The sequence below is a fragment of the Centropristis striata genome, chromosome 4, assembly GCF_030273125.1.
Source record: "Centropristis striata isolate RG_2023a ecotype Rhode Island chromosome 4, C.striata_1.0, whole genome shotgun sequence".
Taxonomy (NCBI): Eukaryota; Metazoa; Chordata; class Actinopteri; order Perciformes; family Serranidae; genus Centropristis; species Centropristis striata.
Genome location: NC_081520.1, coordinates 12,979,431 through 13,003,807, shown reverse-complemented (window position 1 = coordinate 13,003,807; position 24,377 = coordinate 12,979,431). Strand labels below are relative to the sequence as shown.

The following is a 24,377-nucleotide window of genomic DNA, read 5'->3' as shown; positions in this document are numbered from 1 at the left end:
GTGATGCAGCTGTTGAGTACTTTCATCGCCAACTGAAGGCAGGGAGAGCAAAATATAAATCTTAAATTAGGTGAGGGAAGTAATACCAGTATCAAGTTTCTTTGCAAGTCCCTTACATCATCAGTCATATAAAAGAGCAACATCATCAAACAAAACAGTTCTCTTACATATGTCTGGATCCATGTGCTGTTTTCTCTCACTTCAGATAAATAGTGTCCTTTACTACAAATCTGCTGTCATGGACTGCACTGAAAGCGCTGCTGTTTGAGAGATCAGATTCAGGGAGGTAATACAAGATTCTGTCTGCTCTGCTCATAAATTTGTAGGAAGGAAATTCTGTACAGCTCCTTGTTAAGTTGACTTCAGGCATAGCTCACTTTTGCAGCTTATTTCCCCTATGACACCTTTCCCTCATTGCTCCCAAGCCTACTATATAATCTTGTAGCACTGAGAGCAGAAGCAGTCTAGTAACTCAGCAGCATCAGCAGCATAACAACTCACATTGTTTTTGCAACCTCGTAGGTCATAACCCAATCTGAAAGTAGGACAAGGAACTGATCCACAGGACTGAAACGTGGGCACACCATTTATTGGTGCCTCAAACACTTTCAAAGACATTAGATTAAAGGATATGGCTGGCCTTATTCTGTATTTTTCTCATTGTCAACAAATCCCATGAAGAAGACAACCTGTTTGTCCATCTCTCAATACGTTCTGACTTCAATACCCATTTCTCTGGCAGCCGAAGCCCATTGCTTTCTACTGAAGATGAAAGTTTGTACTAATAAGTCACAAATATATAGTTTAATTTTAGCAATTCCCTGAAACTGGTGGGCACAACTTTTCTTTTCGCAAAGGTTTCTCAAATAGAATATATAGATTAATATAATTGATTAATGACCTTTTGGTGTGCTTTTAAGAATTTAAACATTGCCCATGTTTATGGAGCTGAAGAACATGACATCTAGTGCAACAGTGTGACTCACTGATGTGTTTATCAATAATTTTTTGGACCCAATGGATGTCTTTGGCACAGAAATAAACTATATCAGGCTTTGGCTTCCAGACAGTACTTTAGGATCAATTTATTGGGTGCTTATTAAAAGTGCCACAGTGAAACAGAAACTTTTAACGTCTTTAAATAATTTGAATTAAAGAAAGTTTCAAAAATTAATTATAAACTCAAATTACCGCTATTATGATAGCAACTCGTAATGAAAGTGTTTTGAGAGAAAGCGATACTTTAATCAATGCAAGAAAGGGCTCTAGGCCCGATTCGAACCCGGGCCGCCTGCTTGTGAGGACAAAGCTTCTGCCGTATTTTTTTGTTTGTTTTTTGCCTGTGGCACACTGCAACTGAATAGAAGACCTTGTTACATCCCTGACTGTAATGGGCAACACAAAACTCATACTTCGAAGCGTTCTGACTGATGCACTTCTTGTCTTTTATGTAACTGATGCTTTCATGCAAGGCAGAAGTTAACAAGTTAGCATGAACTACCTGCTGGCACACTTCTATTTGCCAGATGGTGGATTCACCTGGGTAAACAGATTTGCTGAGTCTGATTGTGTTATCCTGGTGTGAGGGCCCACTGAGACACAGCTGGCTGGAAGGAAAATTGTGGGTTTGATATGTGGCATGGGTGTTAACCTGCATTAAAGGAGGTGGGATTTGTTATGAAATTAAAGCTACAAACAATAATGTGTGGGATAAAGTGTTTAATCTGAAGCAGTTACTCCTTGAATGTCCATAATATTTCAGTATAATTGGTGTTTGGCTAAACCACAGTAAATAAAGACGTCCTAAGTAGTATGTTAGCAGAGCAGCAGCTTTAGTGCTCCGTCTGTGTCTGCGCATGATGCGTTTAGGCACAGAATTGAGTGTAGGTCACCTGCGTTTTGGCAGCAATCGGAGCACAACACACAATCAGTGTGGTTCTAAAATAGAAGCGTATCTGTTTTGTCAGACGTGTGAGACAGACGACTGCAAAACACGACTGAAACGATTTCCATGCAGACGTGCCATAAGCAGGCGGGTTGCACTGTCTGTTCATTTTAAATATTGATGTCTTTCTTATAACGTGAGACTCTTTATCCTATCACATTCATTTCTTGTAGGACATGTTCATTCATGGTCACAAGTTTGTTGTCTAGCATTAAGTGAAGTGGGTGATTTTAGCAGTGTTTGGATATGTCTCTCATGGCATGTGCCAAAGGTTGCATAAAAGAAGGCAGGAGTATGAAGAAAAAGTTTGCACAGAAGAGGACAAGAAGAAATATCTATTAAGTGCAGTCTGTCTTTATTCTGCAAAGTTTTTAAGTGCACAGACATTTTCAGAGTGTCCTTCTGCCATTCACTGGGAGCAGAAGCAGCCTCATTTAGTAGGGCTGTCAAGATTTTATAGCAAGATATAATTAAACAAGAAGGAAATAAACTGTAACAATGTTAGACATTAAAACAGAGTTAACATATGATTACAGAAGAATAAAACTCAAGTAATGGATCATAGAAATAAGATGCATTAAAATTAAAATGTAAAAGATGATTCATTCAACCAATCACTTAAAATGTTATTAAACCAGGATTTCCACTGCCTATCGCCACAGGAAGTGATAGTCACTGGCAGTACATTACCTTAGCGTCGGTGAGGTAAATTTTAGTCTTGGTTTGAAGTTTGTCTTCATTTTTATTCTGGACATTGGTATCCTTCCAGCCCTACCATATGCTAAAGCAATGGCTCTAACTTCATGAGACTGGGTGTAGTTGCTAGTAGTCATGCAGTGCATGTGCATGTGAGTGTGACCAACTAATTTTTTGTCAATTTTGGTAAACAGACAAAACTGCAATCGTAGCACAGCATGATACAAATTGGAAAAGAGGCTGGCGCCAGGCAAACACATTGTTTTCAGACTTGTTTTTGACTGCAGTTTCTGCAGATGGAGTTAGTTGTCCATTTCTGAGCTGAATTTTAAAACAGACGAAGGAGAAACTGAAATGTACGGTGTCTGCATTATGATGTTTTATGTAATGATTTGAAAATTGATTCGCCTCCAATTATCTTTTGAATGATAAACACAGCATGCCAGAGGTTCAATAGCCCAATAGTCAGAAGAAGCAGTCTTTCTCTAACCCTATGTAGATGTTTTTGTGCTGAAACCTAACCATATATATCTATGTATTGGACCAATGGGATGACGGAGCAATGAGCAGTCCCTGTTGGCTTGAAAGGTGCATTTAAAGTTTTCTTGCTGAGGGAAGCCAGCCGGTGCAGTCAGTTTGAATTCAGCCACAGTGGTGACAGGTTTTCACAGCAGAAAAGAAAACTACCAAAACACAACCCTCTCACACTACTCCTGCAGCGTGATCCACTGCCTCAGCGTCCCTCCATACTCTCAGTATGTTCCAAACAGTCAAACTTCTCATGATTTCCACCGGAAGTAGCATATTTAGGCATATATTTGTCAAACAATGTGTGTCTTGTCTTGAGAAGTTTCAATTAATATTTTGAAACTTATATTACCTCTGCTCAGGAGGTGTGATTTGTCTGTCCATACAAAAATTAATTTTCACTTTCATTAACACTGACAGATAGGAAGTTTGTGGTGCATTCATGTGGTTTTGGCATAATTGGAAAGATTTCTTCCCTACTGGGAAGATTCACACCAGCACCCCATTGGCATTAGGGATAATAATAATTTGCTATTCGCCAACAATATGAATTTTAACCAATGAATACTGTCAGTTGAAAAGTAAAAGTAAAAAATAAGATTTATAGAAAAGTTACCGCAATTTATGGGGTTGAAACATGCAACCACACTAGGTACGGTAGTAGGCAAGTTGTATTTTAAACTTGTTTTGTTTGTGGCTCTCACAGTGTTAAAAAAACCATCCATACAACACCATGGCTGCACAAGTGGTACAGGTCTGCAGCTGTCCAGTGACATGGAACTTGGGAAATATTGAACTGGGACTCAGTTGCCTGCTTGTCTGGTTAGAGGTTAATGGACTGTTAAAAAAAAAAATCACAATTCGCATCTCTAATCTGAATGCATTTTAACTTTCCCAGCAATGATGGGTGTGCACTTGCTCATACTGTGTTTCAGCAGCACATTGTTATAACAAGTGTAACAGCCAGCTGACTGACAAGGCAAGACATGAAAGTGTGAATAAAAGTAACTGAACAAAATCTTGCAGGACCTTTCTTGAAAAAAAAAAAAACCCCATCAGAATTATTTGAACAGTATTTAAAGGCGAATCCTAAATATAGAATATGGAAATAATCTCATTACCTTTGATGTATGGAGTTAACGCAGCAAGATAGAACCAAATTCATATAAAGATCTGCTTAGTGCCAGTGTTTTTCCTGCAGGTTTAATTACATTGTTTATTGTGGGTTTTATTGCCCACACAGATTAAACAAATTTCTACATTGTAGCTGGACAGCAAAAAGTACACTTTGCCTGTCGAGCTTCTCAACAGGATTCTCTGTGACCTTAGGACACCTTAACATTGTATAAATGCTTACAGAGGCATCCATTGTCATTGCTCATTAATTGCCTAATTACTGCCCAACTGTCTTTGTTTCAAATGATGGCTTACTGACCAAGAGGGCAAGTCCCCCAGCTGGTGTCTGAAAACAACCTATTAATCCTTTGTCACAGCAATGTTATGAACTTCCCTGCAGTAGCAGACCGTTTAACTCTGAGCACAACTTGAGCTTTGTTTTACAGGATGTGAATTGTACAGTGTATATATAGCCAAGTTGAATGATCTTTTTATTATACCGCTCACTAAAAAAACACTATTCAACACCACAGTAAACTATAGCCTCCAAAGTAACTGCAAACAATTAATCAGCAGCTCTCAAAAAATGTTCCAGCAAAATATAATAGTCCATAGACTGTATAAATAAGGTTTTAACCTATCTAGGTTTACCTAATAAATATTGAGTGTAAACTGTAATTTATATTGTAGTTAAGTGCATTTTTGAAAACATGAATAAAAAACAAATTATAGATCAAATAACCCGATGGGAATGCATGTTATTTGGCTAATCCAGTAAAATTGAAAACTGGACACATTAATGCAAAAAAAAACCCTGAAAAATGTACCACATGCACACTCTAGTTTTGGGAAGCTTTGACTGTTATCTGTGAGGATGATTTAATTAAATATGCACCATATTCAGTAAGGCAAGGTTTTGGGTGCATTTTGGATTTTATAATCTCCCGGGCAAGAAGGAGGTTGACTTGGTTTAGACAAAATGGGAGCTTTGAAAAAAAGAGGTATTTTAGAAAAAGCAGTTTTTACAAAGCTACCACACAGTTCTGATTAGGACGAGGAAAATGACTTGGTCCATAGCCTGGTTCATTTCAGTTTACTGGCTTCCTTACAGTAGCGTTTTGATAAATGATTCACACAGTAAAGCTTAGTTAACCTGTACCATTTCACAGCTTTTAACTGAGAAAGTGGTGATGCAGTTATACTGGAAGACATGGGGACAAATCAGGGCAGCCGAGATAAAAGCCACCAGTGTAGCAGTCACCTGTGATGTCTGGTCATCATGAGCAATTCAGTTACTGTCACTTCCACTTGTTAGCAGATGACTGGCAGCTAGATCCTCATGTTCTGAAAACTATAGTAATTAACCGAAGCTGCACAGATAAAACATGAATGAGTTGCTTCATGCTGTTACAGATGAGTGGCAGCTTACAACCACAGATCTGGTAATTGTCTCTGATGACGTTGCAGACATGCTAGAGGCTGCGCAGCTGGACAGCTTCGAATGCATAAAGCATTTTGAACGTAGCCTCAACCAAGCTGCTCAGCGCGTTCTTTTGCCACCCATCGTGTCACGACTGCTTGGAAGGATTAGGCGAATCACTGGAGCTAATCATGCCCTGGAGGAGAAACAAAGGCTACTGCCACCTCACAGGCTGAAGACTGACGTGGCTACCAATAGCGCCGTCCACATGGTGGACAGAACAACAAGCTACCATTTGCACTGCTCTCCTCTCTCCTCAGGTGAAGAAAAGTGCAGCAGTTGACATTTACACACTAACCAAAATGGACATCTCCAAAGCCGCTGATAGCGAAGGCGCTCGAGCCAGTGGCCATCATGTCCGAGGAGAGTACACTTACCTTGTCTCTGATTGCTCCACTGCTTCATGACAGAAACAGGCTTTGGTGACACACCAATTGTTGAAAATTAAATACACGTCAAATCTAAAGTTTGCTGAGAGTTTCACCACTGTGCATGAGATGACTTTTCTCTTCACAGCCTGTTACATTAACTCGAGGTTTAAGGCAGTGATTGTCTTCTCCCATGACAAACAACTAGACCGACACTCCAGTGAGATTGATGAGGCAGCAGCACTTTATGCATGTATTTATTGTTTATTATAACTATGCATGTATAATGGTAATTGTACACGAAAAAGCATAAACTACGTGTTACAAGACATTTCAATTAATTTCAAAAGTATTCAATTATTAGACCTACATAAAAGTTATTAAGAATTATTCTTGAAATAAAAATATTTTATTCTATTGTGTGCCTTTTTTCAACTGCTGCAGGATGTGACTGAGGACAGTACTGAAAAAACACCACCATCTAGGTCAGGATAAGATGAAGGCCATGCCCACAAAAGAAAAGTCTCTTCCTTTTTGGTGCTTTTATTGAGTAATACTTACGCTGAGGTCAGAGTAAAACATTAATCTGGCAGGAAAGCAGAGGAGCTAAAGACTTTAAGGAGGCCTTCCAACTGCTACTCTTGGACCACCCCCTCAGTTTGCAGACGTCCCAAGAGGCATTCTTTCCCTCGTTGGCCAAGTTAGCCGAACAATATTTGTGCATCTCTGGTTCTAGCATTGCAGCGTATACCACTGCTGGGGACATAGCAATATGTCTTAGGACAGCAGAGAAATCCAACTTCTGTCAACAAAACCATCTGGACATTCCAGTCAGCAGAGCTGATCATTAAATGAAACAAAGTAAATAGTTAACTGAAAACATAAAAATTGCATTTTCTTTAATGTAGAAAATATCTTTTTTCTTCACAGAACAAATGTTTCTTGTGACAGATCTTTAAATTGAACGGTTGTTTGTTTAAATTTGTAGTATTTTCCTGCAAAATGTTGTTTTTGTACAAAGTGTTTCTATTTTTATGAGAAAATATTGCCAACATTCTCAAAGCTGCATAGTCCTTATGTAACCACAAGACTTCAAGGTGTTTAGAAAGTTGCATTTAATTTCAAATGAAAATGCTGTGCATCAGCACACATTTTTTCTTTGCTCTAATGGATCAGAATGAATTGAATCCGATGGTAACTTTTATTCAGACCACTTAGCTGAAATGGGCAGAACATGACCTTCAGATTAATACACAATAATTTAGCAGTAAACAACTATTTACCATGGACAGATATATTGAAGAAATGGTGTCCTGAAGAGAGAATGAAGTGTGTGTTTTATTCTGAGCTTCTCTGTTCTTCGTCTACAACAAACAACTACAAATTGTTGTGGTAGTCAGTTCACACGCACATGCATGTGAGTCCATGTGAGTCCCCTGTGTGTGCCTCACTCACCGCTGCTCTGAACTGCTCTTGTACAACTGTTTTTGCTGATAACGCCTTCCCGACCCATGACGTCGGTGTGGAAGCATAACAGCCACCTGCCAGTTCCCTTTCAGGTTACGCCATTAGCTCTGTCCCCACTGTTGCACTTTTGGGACTGTTCATCGTGGTGTTAAGACTGTTAGCTGCTAGTCATCGGTTCAACCATTGCCATGTTGAACATTGTGCAGAATAGTACTTTAACTGCCAGGTTTATTGCAGTTTAGTTTACTAAACACACAAGTGAAAGATGAATGGTTTGGCACATGGTGCACTACAGTCAGCCAGATAATAGAGCTGCTTTTTATATTTACTGGATCCAGAATCTATTACCAAAGATTTTCGAAGATTCATACCCCGACTCGTCTCTCATTTCATATCTTTGTGCAGAACCTGCATATTATGATCAGTGCAGAAGTAATGAACGGTGAAGTGAAATGCTATTCTATGCACAACCTAATTTGAGAATCAGCAAGACTTAGGTGCACGCTCAGCCAGTAGCTGTCAAGTGTGATGTTAAACAGCATGAACAAAGTCAGCTTTTTCTATGATGTTTCTATAGCACTCTTTTTAAGAAATACTGGTTAGTATTGTGACAGGATGTAAAGGCTGTAAAGTGATGGACATATAAAATACAGACCCATCAATCCATTGCTTTGGTTACCTCCTATAACCATTTCAGAACAGTTGCGTTAAAAAATATAACCTTGGCTGAAAGAATCACTTAATTTAAGGGACAGATTTAAATAATGTAATATTTTTAGCCTTCAAAAATTAAATCATTATTATGGTTCAATCACAAAATGTCTAAGAACCTTTCAAATTTCAGCTCCCGTTGACTGGGACTGCATGCAGATATCAAGCAGCGCTTACTCTGAAAAAGGATTTACTGTGCAGGCATAGCAACCACTTGAACACCACCATGTGTGAGATGATAATCACTCTTATGTCCTTGTGTCCTCTGTTGTTGTTACATGTTGCTCATTAAAGCTGCTTAGTGTGGGGCCGGGCCACAGCTGTACATGTGCAGCCATACGCAGGGATCCTCCTGTCCTTTCTCCTGTTGACACATAAGCTCTGTTGGTGCCAGATGAGCTCTCACTGACAGCTGGATGTAGGCCGGTCAATCCTCACGGGTTCACCTGTCAGCCTGTGTTTCTCTTTGCCTTGTAAAGTAACGCTGACACTTCCTCTGTCCCTATCCTCTCCTCCTCTGCTGTCACTCTTTCTCCTCTCCTTCACCTTCTCACTGACTCGCTGGCTTCTATCACCAGTGCAGGGTTAATCATGTAGCTGCTTGGATCAGGCACTTGTCTTTCCAACATACCAGATCCTTCCGCGGTATTTATCCGTCTCGTCTGAGTCCTTAGTTCCCCTCATTTCTGGACACTCTCCTCGTCTCGCTTCCACTCTAAGCATTTATATTTCTAGTTTTACAGTGCGTTAGCTGTCTTATAAAATAGGATGTTTACACTGCCCTCGTCCCCTCATCTCATCTCTGTCTCACCTTTTACTAAACAACCATCATCATGCAGCACATTAATTGGTTTATACACAGAATTACATGCACAATTCATATTTTACGGTAGCAGCAGTGTGGGCAAGAACATGTTATGAGACGGTTGGTCATTAGCCAGGTCATGCTTGTTTATGTGATAGGCTACATGCACTAGCCGTGACCTTTTCTTTTGCTTTTTATTGGCTGATTCAAAATAAAAGCCACGTAGGCCGGCATAATATTCTTTCATCTTTGACAACATACAGCCATGCCCATTGCAATTTTTTTTTTTTACTGTTGTCTGCCATGCTGTCACATCAGGTTTTTCTTAAAAATAGTTTTGAAGTGTTTTTCAACAAAGGCTGGTGCAAAGTCTAATAAAAAATTGCCATTTATTGTTAAGCATAGCATGAATCTCAGTATTTTTTCAATTTGGTTTCCTTACCTAACATAATGTCATAACAATTAATCAACATAGCTTTTTCTGCCTAATTTGATTAATGACTCTTCTGCAGAGTTTGTATGTGAACAAACAACATATGGACATGTCATTTATCAACAAAATCTGCTGTGGGTATTAAAGTTCAAATAACAACAGCATGAGAATAATTAATGCCAACATTGTGTAATAAGTCACACAGTTTTAAAAAAAAAGCTGAATTTTTTCTCTTTCTTTTACACATCCTTTATCGGCAATGGCTGGCACATATGTGCAAAACATACACAAATGCATTGAAATATATCCTTTGGGAAAAATAATATCCAATAATGAAATAATGTCACGCTAGATTTTCTATAGATTTATGGAGCACAAAAATTAAACCATGAGTTGGAATTAATCAGCAAGAATTTACTCAAACCACACGTCTGCATGACAAAGAAGATAAATTGTCTAACCTGTCAGTGCCTGTTCTTTCTGGAAGAATTATTTGTGCATCTTTTTCAAATGAAGCATGCCCTCTCAAGCACAACAGACTGAAAGATTTCATAGTCTCGCAGCACATAGAGCCAACAGATAACATTTCTGTCACACATTTTTGTCGATCATATCTGTGTTGGTTTATTTGATCTGTCTGTTAGGATGTCTTGTTACTTTGTGGTAGTCTTTGTGCATCAGCTGTGTGGCAAGAATTTGAAAGTAATTGAGAGTTACATTATTGTTAATTACTTGGTAATAGCAAAATGGGAAAATGAAATGTCTTAAAGATGATGCAACATAAATGATCAAAACGTAAATGAATATTCTCTTAATTGTATTGGTTAAACTAAGATGCACTTGTCAAATACAGGGTGATCCACTGTATCTCAGGCTCATGTTCGATTTCTCGGCTTGTACTCTGGCGTTAATGCTAATGGCATGCTGTATCAGTGGAGACAGTAAAGGTGATGGCTAGCCTGAGTGGACTTCTGTCCTGTATAAAACCCTATCTCCAGATGGGCCAGGGAAGATTTAGTGATGAGCGAAGGGGTCTTTTAGATGAGTGAGTGCTGGAAATGTGGAGACACATCTCCACACCCAGCCATTTGGACTGGAATGGCAGAGAGGTGAGCAGCGAGGTCCTGTCCATTTGGAAGACTGACAGCACAATCAGAGACGTCTTAATCACATCTGGTTGTCTCGTTAATCAAACGAAGTACTATTGTTAAATGTTATGCCTCTGTCCATCAACGCACCAGTACATTTCCGTTAATAATTTGGCTAACCTTCAAGGAAAGTTCTTTTAATGAACACATTGAAGAGAAAATATGCAGTTGATCAGCAATCTATTTTATATTTTAGTTTGCAGATATTTTAAGACAAGAAAGTGTTGTGTGTAGGCCTTTTGCTTCTTAACACTAGTACTTGGGGACTATTGTACATTATAATATAATCTTAATTTGGTAAGAGAATTTGATGTGTGCATAATTTCCAAAGCAATATGTTTTGATACGGTATATTTGTATATAATTTAGGTGCTTGTTGTTTGTTGTTCTTTTTAGAAATGAATAACTTGATTCTGATATCAATGTTAGGTCTCCTTCTGTCACTAGTTAAAAGTAACTTTCACTCTTGTACAATGTGAATATGAAATTCCCTCCTATATGGTATCCCACTTTGCTTAGTTAAATGTGCCATGTGGAGTTACCTTGCACGGCAGCTGGATTCTTGTGATTGCTCGAGATCGCAAATCCATTTTGCAGGGTTCCAAGTAATGTGTTTGACTCGGGTAACTTAAGGCTCTGACCAATCAGCATCCTGAGATGCTTGTCACATCAGCGCGTGTGTGAGACGACACAATGAGGCAATTTTAAACAACAGTGGTGGCTCCTGAAGGGTTAGCGTGGATTATTGCATTACAACTGTATACATGGGTTTTACCATGTAGTTATTTTATGTTGACTATTTATTTTTGAATAACCATAAAACATGCTTTATTGTGACTGGACATTTTATTAGCTATCGAGGTGTACCTAATAAAGTGGTGGAAAGGTCTTCTGCTGCTGTAGCCCATCTGCTTCAAGGTTGGATGTGTTGTAGGTTCAGAGTTGGTCTTCTGCATATCTTGGTTGTAACGAGTGTTTATTTGAGTTCCTGTTGCCTTTCTATCATCTTGAACCAGTCTGGCCATTCATCTCTGACCTCTGGTATCAACAAGGCATTTTGGCCCAGAGAACTGCCACTCACTGGATATTTTCTCTTTTTTGGACCATTCTCTGTAAACCCTAGAGATGGTTGTATGTGAAAATCCCAGTAGATCAGCAGTTTCTGAAATACTCAGACCAGCCTGTCTGGCACCAACTACCATGCCACGTTTAAAATCACTTAAATCACCTTTCTTCCCCATTCTGATGCTGGGTTTGAACTTTAGCAGGTCACCTTCACCATGTCTAAAAGCCTAAATGCATTGAGTTGCTGCCATGTGATTGGCTGTTTAGATATTTGCGTTAATGAGCAGTTGCACAGGTATACCTAATAAAGTGGCAGGCAAGTGTATATCCTATGAAATTGCTGATATAGAGGTAGATCATTTTTGCATTATCACCAAGCCCTATTTTCTCCTTATTTAACCTCCAGAATATGTCTATATTATTATTTTATTTTTTTAGCAGGGCTTTCTTCAGTGGCACTCTGTATAGCACCAGGAAATGGTCTCAGCAATGATCAGTTAATGGTGATTTGCTGGCATGGTTAGACTCATCCTTCTATTTCACTGTAATGATCTTTCCATTCTGTTACAGTATACTCATTTCCACCAGATTTCATCAATCTCTCTAACTGCTGTGACCTCTCAACCCTGGACAAGGCTGGGGTCTTGAACACCTGTCTACTTTGTCGCTGACTACAGAGAACCATAGCACTTGAAGACCCCTCCTGAACGCCCTCCCCTGTTAGCTGATGGTGTAGTTCAATCATTGCAGTTAATAGAGAGATTTTTGTGTCCGCAGGGCTTCATACCACATGAGAACATAAATTCTTAATACAAAATTGATTCACAGAATCAGTCATCAGCAATCAATACATTGGAGGGTAACTCTCCCGCCCTCTCTGTTTCCCTCATTCAGGCTCCCACTCTCTGTGCCCTACAGTAGTGCACTGGTATTATGTTGTAGGAGAAAGGACAACAAAAGGTTGTCTTCAACCAGTGGAAACTTGTTGACATCTCTGTATTGTAAGTTGAGGTTCAGCCAGGGACAAACACACAACACAGACTCGCAGCCAGCTATGACCAGGTGACAAGCAATTTGTCTCCCTAACATTCATATTCAGTTTTGCATCATCACTGCAGTCCATGTGATAAATGCACTGTGGTCAGCGGCGCTGTCGGGCAGTTTCTTCTCGTGAATGGAATTTATAGACTCTCTCATCGCTGTTTATTTGGAATCAAGATTATGTTTGTTATTATGTTTTTTAAATAAAAAGACATGTTTTTATTGTTCATTCCTCATTGAAAAAAAATGTTTTTACAGAAAATTACAATTCTGAGGACTATGGACAGTTCAATCATGTTTTTTTGTTGTTTTTTATTTAATTAATTTCTTCTTAAGAAGTTATCATACAAGACTGGTCCATAAAAGGAAAAAAAAAATTAGGCACTGCACTTACAAATCTTTTTTCCATGAAAGAAAAAGGGAAAAAGAAAAAAGAAATTTTTTTTTTTTTTTTTTAAGTTTTAAAAGCAAAACAATATAAAAACCATCTCAATGCTTTGCAGGTGAGTTTGAACTGACTTCTGAAATCATCAAGTTGGACTCATAAAAGCTGGCTAACTGTCACCCCTGTCAGCACAGTCTGAGAGGTGGACAAGACGTGTCATCTCGACAAAATTTAAAATGTGTTTTGAGGCCCCCTAGCTGAGTGGCTGCCACTCTTTCTCATCGCCAGGCAGATTTAATGCCCAACACTACTCCCGAGTGCAATGGGCCCATCAAGGGGTGTATTCCTCTCCATCTCTCTCTCTGTCTGTGTGAAGGGACCCAGGTGGGGGTATTGTGCAGCTGGACCCTGAATTCCCTCCAAAATATTTCCATAGGTCAGCAGCTTGACCTCTCTGCTTCCTGTTGAAGGGATCTGAATAGGAATTATGTGTTAGTTCACAATAAACTGTGTGTGTCTGCAATATAGTAATGGTACAGAATATTCTCAATTGTAGCTCAATAGCACAAGTTCATAGCTCAAAAGACTGAAATATGTGAAACCTATTCATTATGTGTGATTCAGAAGGGATTTAATTACAGAATTGATCATTAATTCAAATGGATATACAGGTAGATTTGACAAGAAAGGCTCTTCTCTTTGAAGGAGCTCTCCAGGAATCTGAGCAGCAACAGATATTCTGTGGGAGAACTCCGTTACTCAACTCTAACGAGCACAAACTGTAAATGAATATTACAGTCAAAAGCTGCAGCTGCTAACAAATTGGGCCTGACAGTATATGCTAGGGGTGTCACAATTTAAATCCTGAACTGAAAATCGATCAAAATGAGAAGCAGGATCTGAAAAAACGAACAAAAACTATAGCCTTAGTGTTGTACATTACAGAAAAATATGGCAGAGATATCACACATGAAATAATTCAGTTTAAAGAATAATTTTAGAATGCTAATGACAACTGTCAGGGCATAAAACCAATAATCTTGATAGTCTAGCAATGGCATAGGTTTCTGTGCCGAAAATAGAGTTAAAATATTTTTTTAAATTTAAACTTGACCTTAAAATCAAAAGCGTAAAAAAATTGTTGAAGAATCTTGACACTGCTAGTACATGCAGAGCAGTCAGCGAGTGCCAAGTAAAAAAAGGCCACTGTGAGCCTCTGTTTGTGTGTGATCAGCTGGTACCCAAGCCTCTGATGGATAAACGAATGATGGTGAAGCATAAATTAAACAGCTGTTGCATTTAATTTACAATAATCTTCACATTTTCTCACAGTGATTGTCAAATATATTACTCAAATAATTGTTTCAGCACCAATACGGATGGAGCACTGCATTAGTTCATGCAGAGAACTGAAGTCACGCATTCTTAAAATTTTTTAGCTGTATATTTGGTTTCGAGGCTGTTGAACTTGTTGCCTTGGTACAATATTGTGCACCTCATTACTGGAGCTGTAGTCTATAACGTTGTGTATGCTGTCATCCTCTCCTGCACTAAGAGATGTTTTATATTGCAGGAAAGATCATGAAGTTGTTGTGCCTGCTGTTTATTTAAAGCCAATGCAAAACTTGAATAGAGAATGTGCCAGCTAACGAAGTGTTTTAGCAGTGGGCTTATGCTGTTGATTTAGGAACAAGGCAATACAAGCATGATTTGAAATACATCACTGCCAGTTTACTGGCTCTGAGTATTGGAAATTGGCAGTTCTGTCAATCTGGACAGGAGCTACCCGGCAGTCAATCAACATTTTTCAATAGCAGAATATGTATACACATACACACATCTCTCTCGAACCGGTGTGGTAAAAACAGAAACATTTCCAACATTTTGTTACCCGTATGAAAAGAGATCCCATTTTGTGGAAGACAGCAAAAGAGTCCAGTGGAAAAAGAATATCATTATGGAAACTCCTGGCTTCAGTCTGAGTGCATTTCTCTCCTGCTGTTATTTCTGCGTAGTCATATTTTGAACTGGCTATGAGGGGGTAGATTTCATATTGACTGGCTTATTATGCTCATTGAATTTGCAGTGATCAAAAGTGCTACTGAAATGGAAGGATGAGCTGAAGGCTTGGGTGGCTGTATGGATGTAGGGCTGGCAGCTCCAATAAAGCCTGAGGGGCCTCAAGTCTACCTGGAAGTGTCTGGGAGATGATGTGATTGTTGCTGATGATATGGGGTAATGGATGTGTATAGTTTTCAATCTACTGGCAGTCTCTGCTACTCCTCTGCCTGTAGCCGGGGATCTCATTCTGTAAACACCTCCAGAAAGTTAGTCTGAGAGACTGTCGCACACCATCCATCTGACTAAATAGCGCTCCCACAATGCTTTGGGTGTGTGTTTTCTTAATGAGCGCTTCTTTTGCTGATCCCAGACCACCTTTTGGCATTTCTGCCAGAGTTACTTTGTGTTTGATAATAAATAACCTCAGTGGAGTTACTTTATATTCTTACAGCAAACAAGCCTCCAGACTGTATACAGCTGATGATCGATTGGCCAACAGTCTGGTAGTTTGCAAATATACAGTATTCAAATGAATGAGACTGTGCAACAGCCTGAAGCTGAACTGAGGTAATGATTTATGTGTAGTGTCACATCGGCTTCAGATAAGTACAGCCCATTTCTCACCTTTCTATAACTTTACCCATTATGGTTCTTTTTCTCTTGATGCACCAGTTAATGATTGGTACAGTGTACATTTACTCTCTTATGCATCTGTATGGAGTGTTGTATGGTTATCCAATTACAATGTATAAATAACTTAAAAATGCAGATAATTAAAATTACTTTGACAGTTTGACAGTAAGTTATCTGCACTCTGATCTTACACTGCACAATACAAGGAAAACTCGGATAATGACGATAATCTGCTAGACCTCCACCAAGGCCATGCCCCATTTCGCAATGTTTGGGAAAGTAAAATCCACTCCAAAACTGACTGGAATGCTTAAGTTTGTTGAAAATTGAGCCAGTATTTTTTTTTCCGTAATCCTGCTGACAAACAAACAAACTGAATCGAAAACATAACCTCCTTAGCAGAAGCAGAAAAGTCAAGCTTAATGTAAAGTTACACTTCCCTTCACGTTAATTATCTGATATCTTGAAGTGTTGTTTCCTATGTTATGTTCAGATAGCAGTTCAACAAGATGCTTCTCAAGACATTAATACTATCAACATTGACATTTTCAACTGAGAAACCATCAGCTAAATTGACAAATGTCAACAGCAAATTCGATCAACTTTAGCAAATAAAAATGAATAAATCTTACTGGGTGAATTTGGATGCCGTCTCTTTCAGTCTGTCAAGCTCTGATGTTATCTGAGCACCCAAAGAGTAGACTGAGTCAGATATCTTTATCTTTGATAGTGTTATATGTTCCTTTGTTATCAGTAGTTTTGCATTGCTGTCATACCTGGACAACCACTTTCGAAAGTCCAATTATTTTTGAGAATTATTAATGATAAAAGCTAAGTACTGCCTCTAATGTAGTGATATATTATTCACACCTGTGGCTGTGCTAAACTGTGCAGGTCATTTTAGTAGAGCTACACAGCTCCTTTGAGGGTGGTGATGGTGGCAGCTTGGCTCTGCTTCTGAGGGGCTACATAATCACAGGCTGGTGAATTTATTCCCAGACTGTGCTGCTGCACTCACCACTTGTCCTTATTGCACAGTCCAGTGACTAATGTCAGCTTCGTTTGTTTCAAATGCTCCTAAAACTTTCAATTTCACCTTTACATCCACTGCATTTTTCATACAATTCTGTTGTCACAATAATCAGTTGATAGTGGCTTTTGAAATGCTGAACTCAAATGGACAACTGCATAATAATGTTATTTACCAGTAACATTTAGAAAATTAAAAACTATTATTGGATCTTGTCCTGTAGTCACGTCACAGTCATGAAAGGTTAATTTATTTAGTTTAATTAAGTCATTATACTCATTGCCATAACTGCAATCTGTGATAGCTTTATGATTACAAAATGTATTCTGTAAAATGTGACAGTATGTCACTGTCATTTTAATAGCATCATTATGCCAGCATCTTGCGGGATTTCGTGATAAACAAGTGAATAATTATAAACTAGTATCGCAACACTGCCAGGAAACAAAAATGTCGTTCTGGAGAACACAGCTGAGTGTGTAATTGAGATTTTATAATGTTCGAGATGTGAGCGAGACACAGAAAAGAGGAGAAGAGTGAGCTGAGAGCTGGGACTGTTGAAACCTGTTATTTAATTGAGTGTGTGATATAGAGTGTACAGTGCTGTTGGTCTGAAGAGCTGGTGACCTTCACCAGTGAGATCAGTCATCAGGTAAAACTCCTCAGCTGAAATGGGGATAGGAGCTCTGTCCATATCGCTTCATGTACCATTCCCCTACACGCCACTAATGGAGACTGGAGTAGCAATAAATTGATTCTTCTCATTACAGTTTCATAATGCACTTCAATTGTAGCGCAGCCTGTGCATTGTGATTGTAAACAAACATTGTTCATGCTGTAATGGCTTATAGTGGCGTACAAATTATTTCTCCTAATGTCGGCATCACATATCTGCTCTGGTTGCAATGAATCCCCAACACTGATGCCACTTCTGCTTTGTTTTCTTGCAATTTTATCCTGTAGGCGTGGTCACATTTTTTACTTGCGTATAACTTGTTAAACCTTGTTGTTCACAAACACAGACGATGAATAGAAATGTAATATGGTGATTTCTTGCACACTTCAAAGCCATAAGAAAAAACATTTAAAACACCATGCTAATATCATGCACCTTTACCATTATGGTATAATCAATCATACTAATCCTATTACCCCATTATTTAGCATCATGGTCCCTGTGTGTAATTCCAGACTCATGCTACCTGTTGAAAGATGTTTTCCAGTTGAAGGATGTGTGGTGTACGGTAAAGAGATATTTTGGTCTTTTTCTATTTTCTTCCCTGCTGAGCTTGGAGACTTTAACTGATTTTTTAACGACTGTAAATGTTAGAAAAACAAAACAATGAATCTGATCATAACCCCAGAATAGTTAGAGGCTGCACCATATGGTAAAAAATCGGGGAGATCTCAAATCGTTGACTATTTGACAATCGAATCAGGATTAAATCTCACTATTGAATCATCACAGTGGCAGAATATGTGGTTATGAAACAAAGGATCATTCTATTCAGGCTATATTGGGGTGCTGAATGTATGATTTCACATGGAATTGCTTTGTTTCTCACAGTATATTATAATTTGTATTCTATTTTGGTATCATAAATCTATGACTGCACGTATAACGGTAAAAACAATTGAGTGTGGATCGCTGGACACTTCAACCCTCAGCGTTCGCCATCTCTGCTCTGGAAGGGGCGGGACACCTGTCATCACGTGACCGAAGCTCCATACTGAGGTTAATCACACACACAAACACAAGCACCAGCTGTGGCACGTGTGTCCATCCCGTACTGATATTAATACCATATTCTTTTTGATGTTTTTGACCATTTTTCAGGATTGTGATCCCATCAATAAAGTTTTATTATTGCCAGTTGGAAAAAAGTTTAGTGTGACGTGGGGTGGGGAGTGGGAGACAAGGGATTGATGAGTGCGGAGACAAAGAAAAGCTGAGCACACAGTAGCAGTTTGGGCGGGTTTCAGTGATGGAGGAAAACCACCGGCTGGAGCTACACCGTCACCAGAATACCATATAAGCATGACACTGTTGCTTTTTTTAGCGCCTGCTTTCCAGTTTGCAATGCTCTATTAGACAAAATGTCCATCTGCCAATATATTCAGAATGCACTATGGAGGTTGTTAACATGCCCTTGGCAAAAAGGGTTTAGCTCTGTGGGGCAAGCATCTCCATAAATCGCAGTAGAGGCAGTTTTATTACAGGTTGTAAATAGAAGCTCCTGCCATATTTTATGACAGCCATCACTAACTCATTCTGATTCTTATTACCTCTCTGTTCTTTGACTTGCGGGACCATTCACAGACGCATTCTGTGCCCAAGTTTATGCGTTATAAAGGATTGATTGTAAAGGAATTTATTCCTGATGTAATTGCACCTTCAGCTAGCGCCACACTTTTGACTTCAATTGCTGTTTTCATGTACATTATAACAAGCCCAGCCTGTTTCTGAATGGTTCCATATTAAATTTACATATGGATGCCTGTACCAGCTATTTGATTGAAGAGCTGTTTATTACAGCATTATATGGAGCTGCAGAACACAATACATTTCTGATTAGTTTACAAAATGAGATAATCTACACTGAGTCTGAAGGGAACACCTACATTTCCCTTTTACAAATACAGCTGAATTCTAACTGATTTATTAGGAAAATTTATACCTGTTCATTGTATAGAGATAATTGTTTGTGTAATTTTGTAATTAAGAATTGTCATGACCTTTAATCAAAATCAAACTGCAGTACATTTGTTAATCGTGACTACTTTACAAGCCGTTAGGATTTCCAGTTTTCACAGTGATCAGTCACCAGACGGACAAGCCAGGCACATATGTACATCCTGTAGCAATCATATTTACTAATCATTTTCCACGAGCGCTGCCCTTTTCTAGCCAGGCTTGTTTACTTATTTGAATTGGCTGACAGAGCTGTAATCTGCTTATGATCTTTAGCATTTGGTTGCCAGGAGCCATACTGGGAGTAGTGCTCATTTCAAGTATGTTGCTTTGTCGCACATAATCTGTTTGTTTGTGTCTTTATTCTCATTTCCACTCAGAATGTACAGACTGGCATGGATGTCCTAGCTTAGACGTGTTTGCTTTGCCAATACTGGTAAAAATTCAGGGAAAATAAGGCATTCAGCTGCTAACAAAAAAAAGATTCCACCGCTGATTATTTGGTGGAAACTTGCTGCGCTCTGATTCTGGTAAATTATAATTAGAATGTTAATCATTACCCAGAGGTTAGCATTGCAGGAGAAATGATCATTTCACTGCAGCACAACAGACATTTCAAGAGAGACAAACAACCAAATCTATTCCGTTATAGACTTTCAAACTACACCCTTGTCCTGTGCTGGGACACACATGGGCGGAGTGAATGGGGATGGATGGTTGGATTAGGAATGCCGGGAGCGAGTAGATTATCCAGTATCTGGGCAGGCAGATGCGCAGCGGAGAAAACGACTACACAAAGAGCCAGATCTCCATCAGGGGATCAATTCATGGTGCTCGCTCTGTCACTTCCTGTGAAAAAGCAAATTTCATGGTCTGTTTTCAAGAGGCCGGCGTCGAAAAAACATCAAGAAGACATTTTCTCTCCCTCTGTCTCTCCTCTTTCTGCTCATTTCTTTTTCTCCTCGACTCCTTAGCTCTTCCCACTCCACACTCACTTACTCTCCATTTCTGGGTTCAGATGTAAGATGTGAAATGGGCTCTGTCTTCTTTCACACACATGCACAGCTACACTTAAGAGACACATGAACGCACGCATGCTGTAACCTATATTTGCTGAGTATGGTGAATGCCTATGTGTAAATTTTTTAAGAGGTTTAGCCAGCGAGAGCTGGAATGAGCGTTGCTGTTGGCTGAGTTTCTCAGCCCGGGGCCCCTTGCCTCGCTCCCCCATTTTGCCCAGTAGAGCTTCATCCTTATCGCTGTCCTGCACCCCATCACTGCTGAGGCTGGGCTCCTCTCCTGCTTGACCACATTTATCCAGGGGCCTCTTGTCTGGGGGTGATAAGCTGTCAGACTTACCAGTATGGATGTAGGGGTTCCAATACCCCCTCTACTTCACTCCACCCTACTCCGCTGTACTCCTTCCACAGCAGTGGTGACTGATTTTGTGACAAAACCCTACTCAATAATACTTCTGTGCTTCTTTTTTTTAAACATCTGCCCTGACTATCACACACTGCACAGGTTCCCCTCTTATCCTTCTTATTCCCTCTCCTTCTTCCCCCTTCTGTTTTTGGTACTGAATTAAAGAGGCAGAAAGTATTTTGAAGCAAAAACAACTTTGAATGGTTAGTGTAATAGGCTCAAAGGGACCTTAGACAAAGACACTGAATGCTAATTCCAGCTACACTTCACCAGATTTATGTCTGTGTGAACTAATTTTACACAAGAGGCAGCAGACATCAAAGTCTGTCCCTTTCTATCCACTGATGACACACGCTCAAGTTTGTTTTTGGAACATCTGTGCTGTTTTTCTGTTTCTGAACTTCGTATTCAGAACTTTCTCCACATAATTATTAGTATACCTGCTGCAGAGTCATTTGTTGTTGTGTCACTTAGCTGCTTATGAAAGGGAGTCTGATGCACACTAGCTTTTTATTTAGTCGCTGTTTGCTAAAAGTACAATAACGCTTGTGACTTTTTGATGTCACAGTGGGATGAATTTAGTGCTCAGCGTGGGAATAAGACTTTTACCTTGTAAGGAGTAAATGAATTCTGTGCAGTGGCTCAAACAACATACTACTGCCATTATAGCAACAATTGTGGTTTTCAAGGTCCTTGCTCTACACCCATGGCTAATGAAGGAGCACAGCCATGTGACATAGACTGTAACAAGCTGTCACTGTAGACCACTTACTATTTAGCACAGGCTGTACCACATGCTCCATGTATTTTCTAAGCTATTTGGTGCTTAGCCTTGCCAGCATCATTTAAATTTGGAGCCCAAGGTATCACGCCAGGCTCTTTATATGCAAAAAGAATAATCTCTGAGTATTACTGTTTAACACAAAAAGCTCCAGGCTACTGATGAAAAACTCCTACTTAGAGGTGTAGACATGCAGAAAGATATATTGTAGCATTAGGTTTTGAATTTACCTGTTCTCGTGCAGATTTACTTTGTAATTTTATAACTCAATTAACAGGAGACTGTCATATTTAGAATTATGTACTTTTTCTGTAATAGCCAGGAGAGAAGCTAACACTGCACTTGTTTATCTGTCATCGGAAATGTCTATTGCCAACAGATGCTCCTGCTGGTGTCTTAGAGAAAATACACATCTTATTCCTCATGTGCAGAAAGCTTAATTATAGTTCCTGGTGTCGTTGCAGGTTGTTATGAAGGGAAAGTGAGATAGCGTGAAGGAAGAAGAGAATGGCGGTGGGGAGGGGGGATGCAGGTAGGAAATGAGCGAAGATTATGTGAGGTTTCAAGATATTAATTTGCACTGTGTATAAAAAATTATGGACTTGATCATGGGTTTCCTCAGAAGCTGTAATTAGGACATTAAAGCCATGGTGTGTGCACGAGACAGCCTGTTCATACTCTCCGCATGTGAAGTACCTGTTTTATGAACTTGGGAGCATAACGACCTTGGAGCTTAGTCAGAGAAATGTGGCTGCTATCTTGATAAACCGTGCACCTCGCATCCAAAAAACAGCCTTTTTAAAGTCATGGCTACAGACAGCATAGCTTTTTTCTCTGTGGAGCTGATTAGTAGATTTATCCATTAGTCGATCAACAGTTCCGATATTCTTTGATGCCAGCGGCTCAAATGTGCAGATGTGCTGATTCTATATATAAAATAATGGGACATTTAACATCCTCATGTTTTGGACTTTTTAAATTTAGATGACACTTTGAGCAATTGGGAAATGGAGTTTTCACTTTTTTTTTTTTTTTTTTTTTTAACTTTTTATTGACCAATTTATAAATGGCAGATTGATAATAATAAACATAACCTTTATTATTTTTTGGGGACATTTTACATCTTTTTTTGTTAATTTTGTGTCTTTTTTTGCAAATTTTTGTCTTTATAATTTTGTGTCTTTGGGTAATTTTGTGTCTTTTTGGGTAATTTTGTGTCTTGTTTTGAACATTTTGTGTTTTTTTTTGTCTGTAATTTTGTGCCTTTGGTGATTTTATGTATTTTTGGTAATTTTATGCCTTTTTAAGGTAATTTTGTTTATTTTTTGGGTAATTTTATGTGAATGGCTAGTGGAGTAGCATACTTTCATTAGCATTAAAACTAATTTTATTTCACATTATAAACTTACTCTAAATGCATATTTGTACAAAACATAATATTGTATTACTTTTCAAATGTAGAAGTTTCAAACACATTTCTCCACAATGATTAAGTTTGACTTTGTCTGCACTGGTTCAGGGATACTTAGTGCACTTTCTTTTTTACCATGAGCTGTCACAGCAGTGGGGGATGGGTCAAGAGGCGAGAACCCTACAATTTCCCCACCAGAGTGCTCCTTTCTGATCTCCTACTCTCTTTTCCTGCCCTCTCTTTCTCCTTCTCTCCACGCTCCATTGCCCCCAGCCAAGCCTAGCCCCCCACTTTAGCATCAAGGGTGATGCAACCTCCATGCAAATGTTTTCTGATAAAGAGCATCTCTACGAAGATGGACCTTGTCTTTCCTCTGCCCCCTATGCTCACCTGTAATTCTTACTTTGCTGTTTGTTGGTTTACACTGCCAGACAGCCTCAGTCAAACACACCCCTGAAGAATTCTTTCTCGAGTGCAGATGGTGGATTGTGCTACCATCTCTCGTCTCCTCCACGATGTGAAGCCCCAAGAAAAAGACAGAGTGCAGAGGAATGAATTCCCTCTGAAACCCAGAGTGAGGAGGGCAGGAAATAATTCAGCAGCAGCTCCAGCAGCAGCATCGGCATCAACAGCGGTGGCAGCAGTGAGCGTGAGAGAGACGGAGAGAGAGGGAGTGTGTGTGAGTGTGTGTGTCTGTGGGAGCCTGAGTGAGAGCGAGTTCCTATGCACTGTGCCGAGCGTAGTTGAGCTGTGCCGTCGCGTGGCAAGCTGTGTGTTCCCGTTTGGTTCCCGTGCGCTCTGGTGAGGCAGAGCTTACAGAAGGAGAGAGATGTGGCTTCACTCGGAGCTCCAGCATCAGTGAAGACCAGCACCCAGCCGGGGCATCACAGAGCAGCATGGTAGGACTAAAGACCCACTGCTGACACCAGCGTGACTGATGATGACAGCCCACGCGTGGGTTACCATGCGCCACAGCCGCGCCGCTCTAGGAGGAAACACAGCCATGTGAAAGTGACTCGGCTGCCAGCAACTCTTGGACATGTTTTCCAGGGCAAAGTCTGGATTTCTTTCTGTGTTTGAACTTGTTTTTTTTCTCTTGGTGCTGTCTGGCTGTCCCGAACTCACCTATCAGGCAAGGACTAAAGGCAGATGGAAC

At 39.6% G+C, this 24,377-nt stretch overlaps 1 protein-coding gene across 1 annotated transcript in view; it reads left to right on the top strand.

Moving 5' to 3' along the window:
- robo2 (roundabout, axon guidance receptor, homolog 2 (Drosophila)) overlaps positions 1-24,377 on the top strand; it is a 322,763-nt gene that overhangs the window by 29,459 nt on the left and 268,927 nt on the right. The gene's annotated exons all lie outside the window — the stretch shown is intronic.